This window comes from Rhinolophus sinicus, chromosome 14 (genome assembly GCF_057876585.1).
Source record: "Rhinolophus sinicus isolate RSI-liver-muscle chromosome 14, RSI-T2T, whole genome shotgun sequence".
NCBI lineage: Eukaryota > Metazoa > Chordata > Mammalia > Chiroptera > Rhinolophidae > Rhinolophus > Rhinolophus sinicus.
This window is the reverse complement of record NC_142514.1, coordinates 48,312,275-48,325,752: the sequence shown is the minus strand read 5'-3', so window position 1 is coordinate 48,325,752 and position 13,478 is coordinate 48,312,275. Positions and strand designations below refer to the sequence as shown.

The 13,478-nt window shown below is 37.0% G+C and overlaps 1 protein-coding gene and 1 non-coding gene across 8 annotated transcripts in view; both read right to left on the bottom strand.

The window, feature by feature from the left end:
- The window catches only part of PDE4B (phosphodiesterase 4B), a 565,055-nt gene that overhangs the window by 280,826 nt on the left and 270,751 nt on the right, over positions 1 to 13,478 (bottom strand). The window lies entirely within an intron of this gene.
- LOC141572565 (small nucleolar RNA SNORA25) lies at positions 4,132 to 4,258 on the bottom strand. Its single transcript, XR_012497889.2, has one exon. It is a non-coding gene; the product is annotated as a small nucleolar RNA SNORA25 (small nucleolar RNA).

Sequence of the window (13,478 nt, the reverse complement as noted above, 5' to 3'; positions counted from 1 at the left end):
GCTATCCTTTAGAGCAACACCTCAATTTTACATGTGAGGAAACTGACGCACAGAGTGGTAAAGTGACGTGCTTATGATCACTCTTCATTTTCACAGTAGAATTTGGAGTAGAACCTAATCTCCTCATCCTAGATTTATGATTGTTCTTCTCTCAAAATAACAAAGAACTTATTTTTAAAAAGTTAATTCAAATATAAAAGATGGAGAATCTCGTAAAACCTCCACAGTTCAGGAGGCCAATCAATTACTATAGCAACTGTAGCAGACAGAGTCAAGAAAGGCCTACGTGTAGAGCTAATTAGTTGTAAGGTTTTCTTCCCTTCTCCCAACACTGAAATTTAAAAATGAAGGCGTCTATACACTTACTCCCTCACTGATTCCATCACTCACTAACTGATATGTTAAGCGTGGACTTCTTGTGTGTCTCATATCAAGGAAGATGCCTCAGGTAGCCACGAAGCCAAACATTTTCCACTACGTTATCAGGTATAAAATATTTGAGAATGAAGAGCATGGGGCTGTGAATGAGAAGACTGTTCAAGTCTCCCGGCAGCACCTTGACGAAATGTGGCTCTTGAGCAAGTTAACTGCATTTGGCCTCATTTTCCACAACTATAGAATAAAGGAGCCAAATTAGACAACCAGATTTTTCCTTTTTTCACTAAACATCCATGGATGCTATAGTTTATTTCTCCCTGACTCTTTCCTTTGTAGCACAAATAATATTGAACATGATAGTTACACCTTCCAGATAAGTATTTAAAAGTGCATTGAATACCATATTCTATTGTTCTACTCTCCCAAATTGGATAATATCTGGTCTAGAGTTCTCACCAGCATCCCCAAGTCAGAAGAGGGTACACTCGTGGGAGCATGTATTATTGACTGCAGAAAAGATTATTCATTGTTGTATATGTTATATATCATTGCTCCTTAGCTGTCAGGAAACGACTCATCTAGAAGCCTTGGAGTATGGAGGTGGTTCAAGAGGAAAAGTTTACTCATAAATACAAATGATGCCTGGATAATGGAATTTCAGTGATCAAAATGCAAGGGAAGTGGTAACGGAAGTCACCTAAACCTTGTGTTCAGAAAATGGTGCATGAGGAACGGTAGTCATGAGGAAACCGTGAGCTTTCTGCCTGAATTAAGGGACGAGTTGCTGGGATGCAACAAATAAAAGGGGATACTAGAAGCAAGTCTGAAAATGGCAGTGAGCTGCCGGGGACAACTCCAGTCACGATCCAAAGAACAGAATTGATGTGTGCCCACCCCGTGGCAATGACTCATCTGTCACTTAGCTTGTTGGCCCTGCTCACACCCACAGGTGGCCATCACCAGTATAAACAAGATCACAAATGTTAAATAAACAAGCAACACTTCCCTTCGCAGAGCAGAACAGCTGATTTTGGGGTGGGATTGATTCAATTGGCATTTACAGTCTACCTCTTCAAAAGGACTGAACTTACACCACCCAAAGTAGGTGAAGCCAAAGTCTTAACATAGAAAATTCTAGTCATGTTCAGTGAAAGCCCACAGTAACAACAGTATTTCCCCGTCTCCTCAGAGAGAAAGGTTATTGCTCAATCATTTCCAGAGCTCATCCCTGAACCACTTGGAGTTATGGGTCTAGGGCACATAAAACTACTTGGACATTTCTGTACCTCTAAAACACTTAATTTAATTCAGCTCCAGATTTATTTTTTTGTAAAATTTATAAATTATCTCAGAACACCCATGTGGAAAGCAGTTTGGGAAACTGGTCGGGAGTTCAGCATACCCAGCACAATGGCTAGCAATAAAGTTTGAAAATCAGACTACTTATTTGTATGGGGACTTCTAGTCCATTCTAAGAAAAGTTATGGCTCCTTCTCTTTGGCAAACAAAAATAACAAACACCTATATAATGCTTATCTATTATTTGCTGGATATTGCTTCTAAGATCTTTGTATTCAGTGACACCTATAATCCACTCTAGTACCCAGTAAGGTAGCTGTTATTATCCCCATTTAACAGATGATGAAACTGAGGCACAAAGAGTTTAAATACCACCAGTAAGCAGTGAAGCTTAGTTAGTCAGGCTCCAGGGTCCTTACACTTAATCTCAGTGCTGAATTGTCTCTCAAAGTAGAGGTAGGAAGCTCCATGAATTTTGTATTTGACCCAATCTTGCCACATTTCTCACTGGAATCACCAGTTGTCTCACAAGTATAAATACAATCACATGACTACTGCAAAGTTGAAATTTGCTATTTTCTAAATAAATCAATTTATAAAACTCTCTTTATTCTTAGTTTTGTTTTCTTGTTTCTGCTTATACTATATCTCAAATCGGATTTTAAAAAATCAAATTAAAGTTTAGAGAAGTTTATCTGCCTGACTCATAGGTTTCAGGCGTTTTGGTCCTTAAGACAACACCAGAGTCTACTGTATGTGAATATGGTGGGGCACTTTATTCAGTAATGGACAAAAAGAATAAATACCGGAGGGGGACAGTTTCCTTTGTGAAGTAATGTTATGAAATGTTTTCCTCATTGGATAACTTCATTTTTAACAATTATAATCATTATTCTGTTCTTAATGCCAAACACATGTAATTCCTGATAATTCAAAATCTTTCTGATAAAAAATTGAAACTATTCTGTGCAGATAAGAAAAAATAAGAACAGCTTAAATTTATGTTCACTACTCACTAGACATGATTGCTCAATTTTCCACCAAGAACAAAAGGTTCTGGTCTGTATCCTAGTCTCTCCTGATTCTCTTTCCACTTTGGTTTCATCCCTGTCATATTTCTTTGTGCTGCGAGATATAAAGAATGGGTACCGGCAGTTTTGTGATACGGCTAAAGGGAAGTTAAGATGGTGATACATTTCGTTTGTGCTTAATGAGATATATTTCTTTTTCTGGATTTTGTGAGGTTTGAGGGTTCTGTCATTTTTTAAAAATGTGTAATTGTGGTTTCCTTTCCAATTTTAAGCAAATATTTATTTTCATACCTCATCGTGAATTCATAATTTTGCACTCTTTTACATAAATTGTATAATGTTCAGGCCTCACAAAACATGGATTTGTTCTTGCTGCTTCATGTAAACATTCAGAATTCTCCATGTCATATAATTTTATTAAATATTTCTATAAATTGTCTCTTCTGTCATCTTTATTACCACAGGTCTAGCTTCATCATATCTAGCGTAGATCACTTGCACTCACCTCCTACCTGGTTTCCCTGCCTCTGGTTTTGTCCGTTTCAGGTATTTCCTGGCACTGCTGCTGGAGAATAATTTAGCTCAAACAAAAACACTCCAGAAGCACTACCATTATGCATCAAATCAAGTCCAGTTCCCCAACGTGGCTTCCAGCCCATCATAATCTGGTTCTTACTCTACAGCCCACTCCCCTCCTTTTGCCGTCTCCCTCACCTTCATGCTCAGCGTCGTCAACTGAGCATCTATTACCACGCTTGTCCCACTGACTGTCATGCTCATTCCCATTTTCTTAGTCACGCTCTCATTCACTCCTCAAGACTCATTTTGCAAGAATGTCACTTCTTGGATTGAACTTTTATTGTTTTAAAATAGTCCAAAATGTATTCCATCTTTATGCCTCTGTCCCCAACCATAACATAAGCATCTTGGGCATTTGAGCATACGAGGTATGATCAAACAATATGGTGAATGTTTAAATTTAAAAAATATATATATTACAGTAAAAGACACATTGCCATTAATCCCCCTCAAAATACTCCCCCTCACTTCGAACGCACTTATCCAATCATATGCTTAGCAGCAGCCGCTCCTATACCATGTGGTTGGAATTAGAATGCAGGTGGATCAAATACAGAAATTGGTTGGTTATTCCCCGTGGTAGGGGACTACTGGCCTGAGCTTTACAAAACAAAAAACCTACGTTACCCGCTACAGGAAATGGGTAACGTAGGTTTTTTGTTTTGTAAAGCTCAGACCAGTAGTATTCAGTTTATGTTTCATAAAAGTTACATCAGTGGCAGTTAACAAAATAATTCCATAGCTGATGTATACAATACCAAAATTCAAGAAAAGGTAAAATTTTACTCAGGACATGACTACATAAGGCAGGGTAAAATGGAATTTTTTCTTTCTTTTTTTCTTCTTATATATCTCCTCAGGAAAACATAGCACTGTTGAGTGACTACTACATCCTATGGAGAACTTCAATCTTTGGTCACAGCGTTAAGAGTTCCTGGTTTTGATCCCACAAGATCTCTTTGAAATGACCTATACAATGGAATTTTTAAATAAGGATTTCTATTCAGAATTCTAAAAAATAATATCTTTCCCTCATAGGGTTAAAATTCAGATATGGACTATCTCACATCTCACAAAGCATAAAACTAATGTAATGCAACTAAGCTGACCATGTGAGTTTGGACTTTAATGTGATAATACTATGAAATATAATAGATAGTCAAATATAATCAGTACAATACGCAATTTTCTCAAACGCCTTCATTCATTGTGAGTCTAGAAAGGTTGATCTAATTATAGATATAGCTCATTTTTCAAATATTTACTTAAAAAATATTGAGCTTATTATCTCTCTGCTAAGGCAACCCAAACAATCTGTAGGATTCCTAAAGCAGCAGATAGAAACACTGTTCAGTCATCAAATAGCTCATTATTTTTTCTTTTAAAATGTAAGTTTTTTCATTTCACAACAGATATCCACCTGTGTAGAAACTTCTTCAAAGGAGTAATCAGAATTTTTAGGCATGAAAGGCTTTTTAAATATTTTTTTAAAAATCTGCTGTCAATATTTAGAGAATGGATCAATCAACTCTTACTGTTTGTAAATCCATACAAAGAAGAGATGAAGGATAAACTCCTCAACATATGGTGTGATGTGGTGGCCAGAGGTTGAGACACACATGGCCTTCCATCCTGTATCTAGTCCTCAGCTGTGTAACCTTCAGAAGACCCTACATTTCTCAGTCAGTTTCTTCAGAAGCTAAAATGAGGTTAAAACAGGTGAGATAATAGAAAACATATGTTGGTCTCTGCCCCTTGTTTCTGGCACAGAATTCCTAAAACCCTTGTAATTTCCTTGTTCTAATATTTGGTCTTTGACTTCTGTCCCTGACACAGAGCTCCTGAAACTCTTCTAATTTCCTGGGTGACAGGAGTGTCTTTTGTTCTAACGATGTGAGTCTGGGTGGCTCCTAGATGAGGACTGGTCACTGGAAACATCAAGCCATAATCAGAAGCTTAGCATTTTTAACCCTGCCTACCCCCTCGCCCCACTCTCTTGAGAGGGAGAAGGGCTGAAAATGGAGTTGATTAATCATACTTCCATGGTGATGCCTCCATAAAGTCCTCACAATACAGGGTTCAGAAAGTTCCCAGGTTACTGAACACATGGAGGTGTGAGGAAAGCGTCTGGAGAGGGCCTGGAAGCTCTGCAACACTTCGTACTTACCCTGCCCTACGCATCTCTTCTATCTCCATGTTCATCTGCATCCTTTGTCACATCTTTTTATAATAAACTGATCCATGCGTTTCCCTGAGTTCTGTGAGCCTCTCTAGTAAAACAATCAAATCCAAGGAGAGGTTGGTGGAACCTCTAATTTATAGCCAGTTGGTCAGAAGCACCGGTGATAACCTGAGCTTACAACTGGTACCTGAAGTGTGTGCCTTGGGGATTGGGAAGGGGCGGGCAGTCTTGTGGTCTGAGCCCTTAACTTGTGGACTCTGAAGTTCTCTCAGGTTAGATAATGTCAGAATTGAGTTAAATTTTGGGACATTCAGCTGGTGCCACCGAAAATTGCTTGGTGTGGGGGAAAAACCTCCACACATTTGGTGATCAGAAGTGAAGTGTTTTGTGTGAGTAGTCAAGGAGACCACAGGGGAGAAACTCACAGTAGGAAAGAACTGGGTTTTTCCCTACACAGGAAGGTAGAAAACTGAGTTTTTCTAAATCACTATTCCATAGAATTGGTGAGAAAATTAGATGAGAAAACACATGTAAAACGCTTAGCATAATGCTTCGCCAACCCTCAATGACTCTCAATGGCTTCCAAGTGAGAGATTTTTTTTTTCAAACTATATCCTTAGTCCTTGCCAATAACCATCCCTAGCTGTCTATAATTTACAGCACTCAACCTAATTTCCTCATTTGCCTCTAGACTATTTCAAAAGAAAAACAAATTATTGCACCACCCGTGTTTCAGTACAGAACACATTTTCTTTTGCCCATTTGGTTTTGGTTCTGCTTGGACCCTTTGCTGATTTTTCGGTGAACTGGTTCCAAGAGTTCCTGAACTTTGAAAAAGAGATTAAACTGGATTTCCTCCTCTTGGTGCCATTAGAAATCAATTTTCATAAGTTTGATTGGTTCTGTTGGTTTTTGGGAAAGAAACCCAGCTTTTCAGAAAAGAAAAAAAGAAACTTCAGGTTCCGGGCCACTTAAACAGAAACCTCTGAAATAGCAGCTGCTCTCAGGTGGTACAATAAGAGGGTTTAGTTTCTATGTTCCCCTTAAGTTTCCATATGGAAGTTATATAAGTTGAAACCACTAAACCAGTTCAATGAAACCCAAACTGCTGAGTTTTGCACTACTTTAAAAGAGGCCTTCTGTTTCCTAACCAGCATGAACTTGGGAAATTTTCCATTGACTTGGAGGGCTGTCATGTAAGCCGTTCGACCAGTTTTGCTCAGATTCAACACAGATTGACTGAAACAGTGAAACGAATCCAATTAGTTGACTTCTCCATTTGACTTTATTTTATAACTGCATTCTATGGTCAAAACTTCAAAAGAATTTTCTTTAGTTTCCTTTCCTTCTTCTACAGGATCTAAAGAGCTATTGTTAAAGGGCAGAGGCTCAGACTTATTTTTTATTCCAAAAGCACTAACACGTAGATACTCAGTAGGCACTGGAACACACAGTAGGCACACATCCATATGGCCTCTTTTCCTTTATGAGACCTGTTAGAGCTCAACGTATAGCCCTAACCTCAAAATTACATCAGACTTTTTATAATCTCACGTTCATGGAAAGAATACATGAATTTCACACAGAAAGAAAATAGTTAACATAATAGATTAGACTGTAAACAGCTACACCATTGCCAGAGGACAGTTCCAATTAGATTCACTGTTTGCTGGATTCATACTACTGATGCTGTTTGGCAATTTCACAGGCATTAGATAGTCCATTTCTTCAGCTTTATTGAGACGTAATTGACATATAGTATTGTGTAAGTTTAAGGTGTACAACGTGTTGATTTGATATGCTTATAATGTATTGCAGCATGATTACCACCATCACCTTAGCTAACACCTCCACCACGTCACATTATCACCAATTCTTGTTCTGATGAGAACATTTAAGATCTACTTTCTTAGCAACTTTCAAGTATATAATACAGTATTATCAACTACAATTACCATCCAATCTATTTTTATATTAACAATTATATCTATTTTTGATAATACAAAATAATCAGTCTTTTCAATAAAAATTTTCCTTCAACAGATCAAACACGTTTCAATGCCAGTGAAGTGTCTTATTTAATACAGACTGTCTGACTCAAAAGCCACTGCAACACAGTCTCAAGAACACCCACTCCAGAACAGTGAGGAAATAAAGAGAAATAGAGCTTTGTTGAACACTTGCTGTGTGCTAGGAACTGGGCTAATTGTTTTCCCTACATTATCCCTTTCAAACCTCTTAACAACAAGTTGAACTAGGTAATATCACCAACCTGTACCAGATGAGGAAAGGGGCTGGTCAGCAAGGTTAAGTAATTTATCGAGTTCTCAGCACTATTAAGGGGAAGACTCAGAATTTGAATTCAGTTTGTTGTATTCCACAATTTTGTTTTCCCCAGCTCTGGCCATGCCTTCTATTTCCTCCTAACTTATTATTCTGTCCCTCAGATTCAGTAAATAAAACTCATTCAAAAATGTATGTCAGACACATGAGAAGAATTACTGCCATTATATATGTAGTAATGAACAAGTATATTAAGATATACTGGGCCTCAACATATACTTTAACCAGATAAATGAACCAACACATCATTATAATATTTTGTCATCTATCAGTGTTTAAATATATCAGGAATTAAGTAGCAACAGTCTACTTTCCTTTCTTTGGAAAACACATGAAGAAAATATACCTCATACTATTTTTGGTCTGAATATATTAAAACACCTTTCTTTTTAGTTATTTAAATTTAAGAGTTATATGAATCACTTTAACATCTACACAAAGAATTTTAACATTTATTTGAATTGAAGGTATTGGGGGGAGTTGCCAGAATCTGGTTGAATAGGAATGACTGCATAATTAGTGACCTCCATGTTTGACATTTCCTTTGAAAACAGCTAATCCAACCCTGTACATCTTTCTAAACTTTTGTATTAAAAATAAAATTGAGGAATTTGTGTTTCTTCAAGAAAATTACCTGCTTTAAAAATATTTATTTAACATTTACATATCATATATCCATTACATAATGCACTTGAAATTCACATATTCATTTATTCTTTCAACCTACTGGTTACCTATTGAGTCAGACACTATGTTAAATCATAAGTTAGGTTAGATTAGCTAGATAGGTGCAAAAATAAAACATGATCTGTCTCCTCAAGTTACTCATGACCTAGGAAGAGGGGTCAGGTAAACAACATGCTATATATTGTGATAAATGCTATTATAAAGCACAGAAGTTTAACTGCAGTACATAAGAGAGACAGCTAACTCTGACTCCATCTTGCAATTGGTTATGCTTCCCATAGGACACTGAACCCTGTCTCGAGGATTCTGTGGAATGAGGTAAGTGAAGAAATAAATGAAAATGTTCCAAACACTGGTTACAGCACAGGCAAATAGGCAAAGACAGCATGTTAGAGAAGCTGCAAATAGTTGTGTATAGCTGGCTCTTAAGGTTGGAGAAAAAGAAGAAAGGAAAGAAAAGAGGTTAGTAAGGTCTAATAAAAAAAATTCAGAGGCTACATTGATGACTGTTGGCTTTGGATGAAAATGTGGAACAAACCAATATCAAGGTGTATTGTCAGTACAAAGAGAGTGTCCATTTGTCTACTGGGGAAATTCTGGAACGTTTTTGCACATCTGTGAGTATTGGATAGTAAAAAATTTAGAATCCAACTATTAAAATTGAGTCATTTTAAACAATATTTTGCTAAGTAGGAGGTAAGCCAGCAGTTTATCTTTGGGCCATCATGCTCTCTAAGCTACTTTGTTTGGCATGTTTGCCCAAGAAATAAGTAGCTACAAGCACCCCCATCCTTCTGTTTACAACACAAGGTCAATATGGGTCAATTTTAGAGAAGGAATTATCCCATTGTACAAGAAATCATTCTGAGGACACTCCTAGCTCTTACCCACTTCCAATCTTACCAATTCCAGGGGAAATGGGCTGAAAGTTTTCAAAGATGGAGCCATTAAGCCAAGTAGATCAGGCACACCAGAATTCAAGTAAAATTATCCAATGAACAAGGTATTTTGTTGTTGTTGTTGTTGTTTTTCCTACTTCCTTTTGCATGGCTTCGTTCTTCTCCCTCCCCTTCCTCACTAGCCTGAGTTCAAAGTTGACTCCTAAATGGCTCCTACGATGACAACACCTACAGTCCTCCCTAAAAATAAGTCCAAACTACAAATCTTTTCTCTACCTTTGCTTTCTCTGATCAATTTTTTTTCCCTTTAAAACTGCATCCAAAAAAGTCTCAGACATTACAGGATCACATTTTTGTGTTGTATTAAAAACACACCTGCTTTTCTTTCCATCCATTTTATCACACCCCATACCCATTCTTTATTTTCCAACACACCTGTGCCTGAGCATACTCTTCATACTAAAAAGACAACCCAAAACAAAGAACTTTCCCCCCTAAGTACCTAGCTTATTAAAGAGAAGCATCACCTGTCATTTTACCCTCCTAATGCGGCAAAGAATCATAATACCCTGACCACTCCTTCTACACAGACTTTCTCCTTGGGAGTGGGAAGAAAGATGTATTCTTGCCTCCATTCCCTTCTTCCTGCTAGCTAAGGAAGTAGAGAGAATTAAGCACCACTGTAAGAGACTCTGAGGTTCCTCTAAGAGAACAGGGTGCTTGTTTCTTCATTCCATGATAGTGAGGACCTAAATGTCCTGGGGGCCCTCTGCTAAAAGGTTTCTTTGTTAGGAGTTGGGCATGGACACAAACCAATACCAGAAAGAACTCTTCTGGCCACTACAAAAGTAATCCTAGTTGAAAAGGCTTCTAGACAGACATAGGGTCCTGGGAACAGCTAATGTTCAGATGATGCAAGTACCTCCACTTACAGGAGGCTCTGAATCACTCTCCATCCTAAGTACTTCAGTATAGATACTGACGGAGGTAGGGAAATGCGGAGTCTCAGCTTCATCCTTCCAAACACCATTCTTAAAGAGCCAGCATTTAAATCTGACTTTCCTCCCAAATGCCCACCAAAATTGATTAGAAACCATTAATTAAGTCAGTTATGGAAAGCAATAGCCATTTATGCCTATTTATAACTACAGAACAATATCATAAGATATACTAAAATAATAGTCATTATGTATTGCATACCAATTATGAAATACTTCATAGGCATTATTTCTAATCCTGCCATAAACCCTAGAAGACAGGAGAAATTATTCACCATTTTCAGATGCATAAACTGAGGCTCAGTGACTAGATGGTTTTTCTGGGACACAGCTAAGTGAAACAACAAGATTAAAATCCATGTTTATTTGGCAGAGTATATACATGTATGTGATGATAGACAGATGATAGATAGATAGATAGATAGATAGATAGATAGATAGATAGATAGATATAGATAAAGAGAGGAGAGTCAACAATATCATTGGAGACCTCTGAGACCAGCCACTAAGAATGGAAAAAGCACAAAATGTTTTGGTATGTGTCATACAACAAACCAAATAAATATAGTATTAGATAAATCAGTCACCACTCACTGTCTTGAAAAGTAACCAATCTTTTTGCTTTGGACATGCAAGTGATTTCCACAGGAAAAGTACTGGCTCTTTCCAAATTACAAAGTCTTTTACTTGGCAATATACTCAGAAGTTAGGGAACAAGACAGAATACATGTGGGATAATATAGAAAATGCAACTGTTGACGGTTGACTTAGGCACTCAATCAATAACAATATCCACTGTGTGCCCACTATTTTTCAAACTCGGTGTTACGTGCCCTGTGTAAAATAAGTAACAAGTCTCCCAGCCCATGGAAAGCTAACTGTGTTATTCACAGAACAAGAACATAAATAAATAAATAATTATTTCATAGAGTGTGAGCTAACAGAGATAGAAATAGAATTCTGTGGGATTCTGGGGGAGTAAGCTATAACTCTTCCTAAGGGAATAGGGGAAATTTCACTGAACATATGACTTTTGAGATGTACACACTTGACTCCTTCTTTTTTCTTAAATCGGAGTGAAAAGATGTCACAAAAACTAAAAACCCACACAGGGTATTTTTCATATGGACTTTAAGCTATCTTAATTCATGATCTTAGCATTCAATGCCTGCTTGTATGCAGCCATCTTCCCTCTGACCTTGTTGAGCCTTTTCCTACTCCAGTCATTCAACCAACCATTACCACCAGATTCTTAAAGCAATACCTTCACCAGTACACTCCCTGCTCAAGAGCCTAATTGCTAAACAATCTCAACTATTTTTTTCATGTCTTAAAAATACCACCAAAATCTGAAACCCCACCTAAAATCCTACAAATTCATTTCCTATTCCTACCATCTCAAATATCTTGCAGACCTCTTCTTTCCTCCATATTTTCAACCACTCCCTATGTACTGAGTTGCCAATCTTAAAGTAAAAAATAATTTTCTCCTTATCCTCGCTTTTTATTTTAGCTCAATCTCACTTCATCCTGGAAATCTTCTCTGATCCCATTCTCTAGATATCAAGACCTCCAGCTATATACTTTTATGAGTTTGTGTTTTTTTTTCTTTGCAAAGCACATATCACATGGTTTATCATTAAATTAGTATATAATTCAATTAATGCCTATATAGGAATATATTTTGTGTTATCTGTTTTTATTTACCCCTGAGACTCTAAAACTTAGTACAATGACTTGCACAAGGTAAGAGTAACTACATAGATAATTATTTTTAATATATGACTGACTGAATAAATGAATCCTGCCCACTGCATACCTCTTGCTCTAGCAAACACCATACCAACATATACCAATATTATTCCACAATCTAGTGTCCCTTCACTCCTGCAATTCTGAGCTCCTGGTAGACCCTCCCCATATTTTCTCTATCCAAATTGCATAAACCCTTCAAATTTCTGAAACAGCTCTATAAAGCTTCTTATTTCATTAATCTCTTCTGTTTCTGATTTACCATATAATTTAGACTTAAGTTGAATAAAGATAATAGGGGAACTTAAACATGTTTTATTTCCTTTTCAGTGACATTTTTCTGATTCATAATCTTTTACTCAATGATAAAAATATCCTCCATATACAAATTTTATTGCACCACAAAATTTTTAAAATATTGTATTATTAAAAATGATGCCAATCTTTAATTATACTAAAATTTCAATTTTAGTTTAGCCCATTTTTGCAATTGACACCAGAAAATGATCCAAACTACATATAGTAAGAATATAATGCAAGGAAGTACTAGAAAACTAAGATGCAAAAAGGGCTCTAAAGGAGTCAGATAGATTGAGAAACTCCTTTCTAGCAGAGAGAAGATACCAGAAAAGGAGAGGGAAATAGGACAGTGACCTGAGAGTGCAAAGGTTTAAATAATAGTCCCCCCACCCCAAATTCTATCAAGTGGAGAGGGAGTGATGCTTTGGCAGGCAGCAATAACAATGTAAGCTCAATTGAAGAGCTTCCTGGGAGAAAGTGAATGGTAAGATCAAAACTTCAGGATCAGAGACAAAAAGCTAGAGCAGATGGAGCTGAACCGAGGTAGGAATAAAAAGGAAATATGGTCACTTCCAAGATTCAGCACATACTCATACAGCATGAGTTCCTAGAAACGCTAAAGGTCTTCCAAAGCGAAGAAGGGGAAAGAACAAAGATTGTAAGTTCAGTGGATTTACAGGCTGAGGTGTGCACAGAATTTTTCAGTGTCTGGATGTTTTCTCCCCTTTTAATATTTGGTATATGTTTCAGAGAATAGTTTCTGTAGTTAAGCCAATTCGTAAAACTTTGTTGCATAAAACTAGAGAACTAGGCAACCCAGCAATACTCCATGATACCATATGTGAATTAAATTTGGTATCTAATAACATTAAAATAACTTAAATTAGGGCAGATGATTCTTTTTCTTCTGAAATAGTCTCATCTAGAGTCCAAAGTGGGAGTGGATTACATAGCAAAAAACATTTTCTTTTCTTTGAAATATGAAATTTAAAGCTTTCAACACACTTGTTATTTAAGGGAAAACTAGGAG